The 9,028-nt window shown below is 35.3% G+C and overlaps 1 pseudogene across 1 annotated transcript; it reads left to right on the top strand.

Annotated features, from left to right (window-relative positions):
* The first annotated feature begins 2,940 nt into the window (after positions 1-2,940).
* LOC307051331 (poly(A) polymerase alpha-like) lies at positions 2,941-3,806 on the top strand (annotated as a pseudogene). Its single transcript has one exon. The product of its transcript is annotated as a poly(A) polymerase alpha-like (transcript).
* Positions 3,807-9,028: the final 5,222 nt, after the last annotated feature.

The following is a 9,028-nucleotide window of genomic DNA, read 5'->3' as shown; positions in this document are numbered from 1 at the left end:
CTGCTGTTGGATTCTGTTTGCTAGTATTTTGTTGAGGATTTTTGCATCTATATTCATCAGTGATGTTGGCCTGTAGTTTTCTTTTTTTGTGGTATCTTTGTCTGATTTTGGCATTAGGGTGATGTTGGCCTCATAGAATGAGTTTGGGAGTTTTCCTCCCTCTGCTATATTTTGGAAGAGTTTGAGAAAGATAGGTGTTGGCTCTTCTCTAAATGTTTGATAGAATTTGCCTGTGGAGCCATCTGGTCCTGGGGTTTTGTTTGTTGGAAGATTTTTAACCACAGTTTCAATTTCAGTGTTTGTGATTGGGCTGTTTTTATTTTCTATTTCTTCCTGGTTCAGTCTTGGAAGTTTGTGTTTTTCTAAGAATTTGTCCGTTTCTTCCAGGTTGTCCATTTTGTTGGCATAGAGTTTCTTGTAGTAATCTCTCATGATCCTTTGTATTTCTGTAGTGTCTGTTGTTACTTCTACTTTTTCATTTCTAATTCTGTTTATTTGAGCCTTCTCCTTTTTTTTCTTGATGAGTCTGGCTAATGGTTTATCAATTGTGTTTATCTCCTCAAAGCACCATCTTTTAGTTTTATTGATCTTTGCTGTCATGTCCTTCATTTCTTTCTCATTTATTTCTGATCTGATCTTTATGATTTATTTCCTTCTACTAACTTTGGGGTTTCTTTGTTCTTCTTTCTCTAATTGCTTTAGGTAATAAGCTTAAGTTGTTTATTTGAGATTTTTCTTGTTTCTAGAGGTAAGATTGTATTGATATATACTTGCCTTTTAGAACTGCTCTTGCTACATCTCATAGGTTTTGGGCCATCGTGTTTTTATTGCCATTTTTTCTAGGTATTTTTAACTTCCTTTTTATTTCTTCAGTGATCTCTTGGTTATTTAGTAGCATAATGTATAGCCTCCACGTGTTTGTATTTTTACAGGTTTGGTTTCCTGTAATTGAAATCTAGTCTCATAGAGTTGTGGTTGGAAAAGATACTTGATATGGTTTCATGTTTCTTAAATTTACCAAGGCTTGGTTTGTGACCCAAGATATGATCTATCCTGGAGAATGTTCCATGAGCACTTCAGAAGAAAGTGTATTCTGTTGTTTTCGGATGGAATTTCCTATAAATATCAATTAATTCCATCTTGTTTAATGTGTCATTTAAAGCTTGTGTTTCCATATTTATTTTCATTTCGGATGATCTGTCCATTGGTGAAAGTAGGGTGTTAATTTCCCTACTATTATTGTGTTACTGTCTATTTCCCCTTTTATAGCTTTTAGCATTTGCTTTATGTATTGAGGTGCTCCTATGTTGGGTGCATATATATTTACAATTGTTATATCTTCCTCTTTGATTGATCCCTTGATCATTATGTAGTGTCCTTCTTTGTGTCTTGTAATAGTCTTTATTTTAAAGTCTATTTTTTTTCTGATATGAGAATTGCTACTCCAGCTTTCTTCTTATTTCCTTTTGCATGGTATATATTTTTCCATCCCCTCACTTTTAGTCTGTACGTGCCCCTAGGTCGAAGTGTGTCTCTTGTACACAGCATATATATGGGTCTTGTTTTTGTATCCATTCAACCAGTCTATGTCTTTTGGTTGGAGCATTTAATCCATTTACATTTAACATAATTATCAATATGTATGTTTTTATTACCATATTCTTCATTGTTTTGTGTTTGTTTTTGTAGGTCTTTTCCTTCTCTTGTGTTTCCTGCCTAGAGAAGTTCCTTTAGCATTTATTGTAATGCTGGTTTGGCTGTGCTGAATTCTCTTAACTTTTGCTTGTCTGTTAAGGTTTTAATTTCTCTGTTGAATCTGAATTAGATCCTTACTGGATAGAGTAATCTTGGTTGTACGCTTTCCCCTTTCATCATTTTAAATATGTCCTCCACTCCTTGGAACATTTATATAAATGTATCATTAAAGAACTCTCTTAGAGTGATATTCAAAATATTTGTAGATAAAAGTGGAGAATAATGGCTGCATTGAAGGTTTTGGTTAAAAAAGTACGGCTTCTACAAACATGAAAAAGTGATCTACTTTAAAAAATGAGAGGTAAAATGAGAACAAAAGAAGAACCTTAACAGGAAAGCCTGGAAAATGTCAAAAAAATGTTTAAGCGTAAGGTATATTCTTAAACAGCGTTATTTTAAAAAGTTAGAATAGTCCAGCCAATTTACCATGCAAATTTTTATTTTGTAAGTGAATAATGTTAAGCAAAAGAGTTAAATATCTCTATACTCAGAGAGCTAAAGGACAAAATTAGATCTTACAACTGGTGGAACAGGATGTGTTTAAATTTAATCAGTACAAAATCACAGGCAGAAGAGAATGCCTAGAAAAGGAGCAGTGTCTCATCATCAGCAGCACCCTTGATGCATTTGTTCCTAAACTAAAATAATCTATTTATCCTGTTTTTAAAGCAAAACATTATATGATTAAATATCAGAAGTAATCTGTTCTCTAAAAAATCCTGTTATACCATGATTTATAACTTACCATTAAATTTTCAAATTTTTTTTATTTTTGAGAAGATTAAGACAGACCTCATTTGGTCCTTTAGTATCTAACTATTGTATATAGTTCAAACTAAGAAGAGAATGTCTCCAGCTCTGTCAGAACCATGAGAAAAATCTGCCTCCAATGTGTTTATAATGAGGGTAGAGTCGGAACCTTCTTTATTGTTCACTATAGGTCAAACACAATCATCGGTTGGAATTTGAATATTATTTGATGTAAGGTTTTCCTAATTAAATGTAAATTCCTGTGCAGGTATATGATTATCCCTTTTACTATTTTATTCCCTTTAAATACTAAGATTCCTTGCTGTAAAACCTTTCTAAATATAGGCTCTCATAGCTCATCACCAGTTTAGTCAAGAATTGGTGTTGGACCCAGGGCTGAGGCAGGCCCTCGCCTCTCTCCTGCCTCAGTGGATCATGCCCAGGGTGGTGACAGGGTTGCAGGGTGGTAGAGTTTCCAGGCCAGTTTCAATGCAGGGATCACAACAAACACAGCAGCTGCAGAAGCACTAAGACATTACCTCTCCCATCAGCTTAGCAGCCTCCAAGGGGACTGACTGCCTACTTACACAGAAACTAATTAAGACTGAAGCCCTTTGGGGGTTTTGAAGAGGAAGAGGAATTACAGCACAGGATTTAAATTTTGGGAAAATTAAATAACCTGGTAAAAGAGTGGATACAAGAAATCAGTGAAAGCAAGAATCTTCCACAATCTGTAATTGAAAATGTTGGAGGAAAAATTTTTATATTTGGAACTTATAAATTAGGAATACATAAAAAAGGTACCAATCTTGATGTGTTGTGTGTTACTCCAAGACATGGTGATCGAAGTGACTTTTTCACCTCATTCTATGATGAATTGAAATTACAGGAAGAAATCAATTTAAGAGCTGTTAGAGAGGCATTTGTACCAGTTATGAAACAGTGTTCTGGGATAGAGATTTCTATTTTGGTTGCAAGATTAGGACTTGCAGACTATTCCAGAAGACCTGGACTTTAGAGATGACAATCTGCTTAAAAATGTACATATAAGATGCAGGGTACCCAATGAAATTTTACATCGAGTATCAAACATTGACAGCTTCAGGTTAATCCTGCAAACTATCAAACTGTGGGCCACACACCACAACATCTATTCCAAGATATTAGTTTTCTTCTGTGGTGTTTCATGGGCTATGCTAGTAGCAAGAACTTGCCAGTTTTATCCAAATGCAATAGCATCCACACTTATACGTAAATTTTTCTTTGTATTTTCTAAATGGTATGTGTTTAGATTATGTTAAAATTAAATTGATTGAAAAAAAGAAGTCAAATGACTTAACTTGTCAGCCTTCTATCCCATAACCCACATACATTCCATCTAGAATGTAGAGTGTAGAATGCCACCATTAATGATTTAGGTGATGTATTAATACAAAGAGCAGTAACATATTGACATTAGAAGAAGAAACATGTCATTGAGGGAAAGCACTAATGAGGCTGTTGGCTGAGTCCATGGGAGACAGAGAAGGAAGGAAGAAAAGATAGAAAATAGTGTACCTGAGAAGAATAAGAAGTAACAGGAGTCAAGATAGCAACTAAGGTAAGTGGGACAGAAACACTTGGACTCTCTCCTCTGAGCATTATTGTCATATATTAAAATAAACATTTTTGAACAAATGCATTTCATTTGACAATTATCATGTGTTTCCAATCATTTTTGTTCTGTTTCCTCTCTCTCCTTCAAAGTGTTAACAGTGTTAGATTTCTTAATCATTCACTGTTCTAAAACTCACTTCTCACATTATACATTAGAAGCTTCTCAACTACTTTCCTTCAGTCCTATTTTCTTTTTTTTTAATTAATTAATTAATTAATTTATTTTATTTTATTTTGGCTGTGTTGGGTCTTCGTTTCTGTGCGAGGGCTTTCTCTAGTTGTGGCAAGCGGGGTCCACTCTTCATCGTGGTGCGCGGGCCTCTCACTACCGCGGCCTCTCTTGCTGCGGAGCACAGGCTCCAGACGCGCAGGCTCCGTAGTTGTGGCTCACGGGCCCAGTTGCTCCGTGGCATGTGGGATCTTCCCAGACCAGGGCTCGAACCCGTGTCCCCTGCATTGGCAGGCAGATTCTCAACCACTGCGCCACCAGAGAAACCCCCCTTCAGTCCTATTTTCTTTCTCAAGAGTGGTATCATGGGCATAGAAATAGCATAACTTTTTGCCCAGTTTGGTGCAGTTTCATATGTCAGTGCCCTCCAAGGCCCCTGACTGAGGAGGACTAAGAACTTCTTTACATCACCCGGGTTAATATGAGTGGCTTTACACACAATCCACAGTGCCTTGTCTCTCCAGTTGAATGACCATGCACACAGTCCAGGCACATTGCGAGGAAGATGAACACCGGTCAGGGATGGTCACCCACCCCATGCTGTGGTTTCAAGGAGAAAATATTCCATTCCTATTGTAATGTAGATCAGAGCAGGTTCCAGCTAGAAGTATTAATGTTTGAGATGCCTGAAAACGGGATACGGTTTTTTTCTGTGGAGAGGGCTGGGATTTAAGAGAAGAGAAGGTAGTTGCACAAAAGAAAAGGGAAAATACATCAGTGAAGATTGCTGGAACCCCTATGATTTTTGATACTGTTAGACACTGGCTAATGAGGACTATGGGAAAGAGCCCCACTACAGGCATCACAGGGACCTACTGTATAGCACAGGGAACTATATTCAATATCTTGTAATAACCTACAGTGGAAAAGACTATGAAAAAAGAAATCTGTGTGTGTTTAACTGAATCACTTAGCTGTACACCTGAAACATTGTAAATAAACTATACTTCAATTAACAAAAAAAGGAAAAACATTTAGACAGGTGTGTGAAGGAGGGTCTGAATGGGTTTTCATCCACTGATGCCTTTAGGGAGAAAGTACAAGACGGAGGAAACCAGAGTGGAGGTACACGATGACTATAAACAGCTCAGGAACTCTCAGAAAAATTCTTCCTGATTAGGCTGACATGAAAACTTCCTGTTTTTAATGGTAAAGTGATTCCATGATCATTACACACCATTGCTGCAAAAGGGATCTTGGGTGAAATACATTTCTTAGGTTTTTACACCCCATATATTACCATAGCCTGATAAGTTATATCAGATATTTGCAATACGATGTCTAAGTGAAATTTAACTCACTTCCACTGGTTATAGAGGAATTGGATTGATTAGAAATTTTTACAAATGACCAGGATGATTTTGAATCTATTACAATATTTTGAATCTATTCCCATTAACATAATATTTTAGCCAATATAATCAAGTCCTAAACAATTGACTTAAATATATCTAGTGTTCATTCAAAATCTCAAATACTTGGATAATAGTGTGCTGCAAAAAAAAAAAAAAATATTTGTAAAACAGTGTTCTCCTTTCTAAAATGTATCAAATTCTTACAAGTATTATCCAATTTTCATTCACTGAAAGAATTATCCACATCTTAATTTTAAGTAATGCTTCATCTATTTATGAGAAAACTTACTAATTGAATAACATGTATTCCTACACTCTCCTTGAGCTATATTTTGATTCAAACTGTGTGCATCAATTTTTATCATAAAATTATTATAACCTGCACTCCTTTTTTAAACTTATTAAATTAGTATGTCAAAGTAGACTGATCTATTGTTAAAGTATATGAAAAACTGTATATGTTTTGTGTTATCTTCTTGAATAGAAATAATTACATCAGAACAGTGACCTCTTATTCTGATATTGGATTATACAAATAAATTCCATCAAAACAAAGAGCAAATTATCCCTTCCCTTTACAGTAAGGCATCTACTGGGAAGAGTTTTATCAAGCTGCCTAATTATGTACTCATCCCTGAATTCGTCACAGAGGTGGGGGGATGGGGGGATGGGGCAATGGCATTGACACCTTGACGAAGTGTTTACGAGAAGAATGTCCTATTAAATGAAGATCTCCAATAAATAGATGGTGACATTATGCCTGCAGGGATATGAGAGGTAAAGTGTTAGGCAGCCAAACAATGGCGGTTGTGTTTAGTCAAGTGACTTAATTTTTTCGTCTCCAAGCCAATAATCTATCTACACACAGTTCGCCAAGAATGTAGACTGTCAACTACCACTATTAATGACTGAAATAGTGGATTACCTTAAATAATAAATACTACATTACAAATTAGAAAAAGAAACATTTCACAGAGACAAAACACTGCTGCCTCAGATAAGCACAGAAAATGCATATTCATCTTGAGACTATTCTCTTTAATAATAGGGAAGAATTCAAATAGAACGCAGAGGTGGAACCAGATAGAAATGGCAGGGAAGAGCTGTACCCAGAGCATGACTGGAATAGAATTAATTGTTCCAGAGAAATTAAGATTAAGAACTCCACGACTACATGAATCTAAATGAGTATATAGTTAACATATTTTATGATAGAATAGCAGCTCAATTTTAACTGTAGATAGGATAATTTAAATAGGACAGTAAAATAATTACATTTCCTCAGTCATTTAAAGTGCTTTCTGAATCACCAGGCAGCACAGCACTTTGTATTTCCTAGAGGACAGTGCATATATGTGATAGAGGATCTTTCAGCCACGAATCAATTGGCAAAGTTAATATTCTGGCTTCAGAAAGAGATTCCGGAGATAGTCTATCAAATTGGATGAGTAGATGGGGCCACCCACTCAGTAATTCATTTGCACCACCCAATTCAGTGATTTTTTTCTCTCTAGTAGATAGTGGGAATGTATAGCTGAGGCCAAAAGACCTTCTTTATTTAAACTTTTTTTTTTAATTGAAGTATAGTTGATTCACAATGTTGTGTTAATTTGTGCTGTACAGCAAAGTGATTCAGTTATATGTATACATTCTTTTTAAAATTATTTTCCATTATGGTTTATCTCAGGGTATTAAATATTGTTCCCTATCCTATACAGTAAGATCTTGTTGTTTATTCACTCCATATGTAATAGTTTGCATCTGCTAACCCCAAACTCCCACTCCATCCCTCCCCCTACTTCCCCACCCCTACCCCTCAGCAACCACAAGTCTGTGCTCTATGTCTGTGAGTCTGTTTCTGTTCTGGAGATAGGTCATTTGTGTCATGCTTTATTCCACATATAAGTGATATCATATAGTATTTGTTTTCCTCTTTCTGACTTACTTCACTTAGTATGATAATCTCTAGTTGCATCCATGTTGCTGCAGATGGCATTATTTCATTCTTTTTCATGTCCAAGTAGAAATACCTTCTTTTTAACATCAAAAATATACTGTGCATAAAGTGGATTATGCACATTAAATTATACATTTCTATGCCTCTTAGTTTTAAGACTAGTCTTCTTTTGCTCTATTTGACCTTACATCTCGTAGTCACAGCATTGCCATAACTAGCAAATGGTCCTTCTTTATTTCTATAATCACTGAGGCTATGCCATATGCTTTCTAAAGGATGAACATAAAAAGAGTAAAACTAATCATTTAAATTAGTTTCAGGGATACTGTTCTTGGCACAGAATAGACTTTATGAATCTTTTGCAGCTATTTCAACTTACAATATACCAGCTTCTGTAGATTTAACTCTCAACCTATCCTATATTTTCTTGACCTTGAACACTTATTAACATTTTATGATTCTAGAATAGTACTTACTCCACAATGACGTTACTCTTTTATGATATATTACAATAATAGATTGCATAATTATTTTATAGGATAATATGTTCAAATCCTCTGAATTTTAAAAACGCCTTTGAGCAAAATGTGAAGAGGTCTAACAAGGTAAAAGAAATGACCTAGTTGCATTTGCTTAAACTCTGACTTGTCTCTACAAAAGGAAAACCTGACTCAGCAAAATCCATTACTAAGATCAAAGCCTCTCCTCCCCAGACTACAAATGCCTACCCTTTACCTTCAGGCTGATAAGAGGAAGTAGTGTCTCTGTTTCTACAAATACAGAAATATTCATTACCTCTATTCTAATAATTAACACACAGATATAACACAAATATTACATTTCTTTCATTTTAAATATAAAATTCCTTTCAGAGTAGGTACCAAAGCCTCATAACTATACTTCGCCATTTTATATTATATACCGCTTCTATCATTGAATTTCAGTAATCTCTTTGAAATGAGCATAAATCTTAGAAGTCAGATAAGATTCTTTTTAGCTTCATGGTTAGATTTCAAGAGAGTGAAATGAAGTAGGTTCTAAGCCCTCTCTGGAGAAAATGGAGAAATACAGCTGTTAATCATGTTTGTGGCAAGCAGAAATGCAAAGCCTCTAAAATAATCAGGAGACTTACATCTAAATGAGCATAGAGATGAAATAGATAGAGGTGCATAAATATTCCAGGGACTTTTTACTATTATATTCATTAAAGTCCCAGCTTAATGCATGCTTTATTGCCCAGAAATTCATTTCATTTGCATTTTAACTGGGTTTTAGTCCAGTTAATCCGTTTTCTTCCCTTGCTAAGAAACTATTCAGCAACTACAG

Source organism: Hyperoodon ampullatus, assembly GCF_949752795.1.
Source record: "Hyperoodon ampullatus genome assembly, chromosome: 4".
Classification (NCBI taxonomy): domain Eukaryota; kingdom Metazoa; phylum Chordata; class Mammalia; order Artiodactyla; family Ziphiidae; genus Hyperoodon; species Hyperoodon ampullatus.
This window is presented reverse-complemented; position numbering and strand designations above follow the sequence as displayed.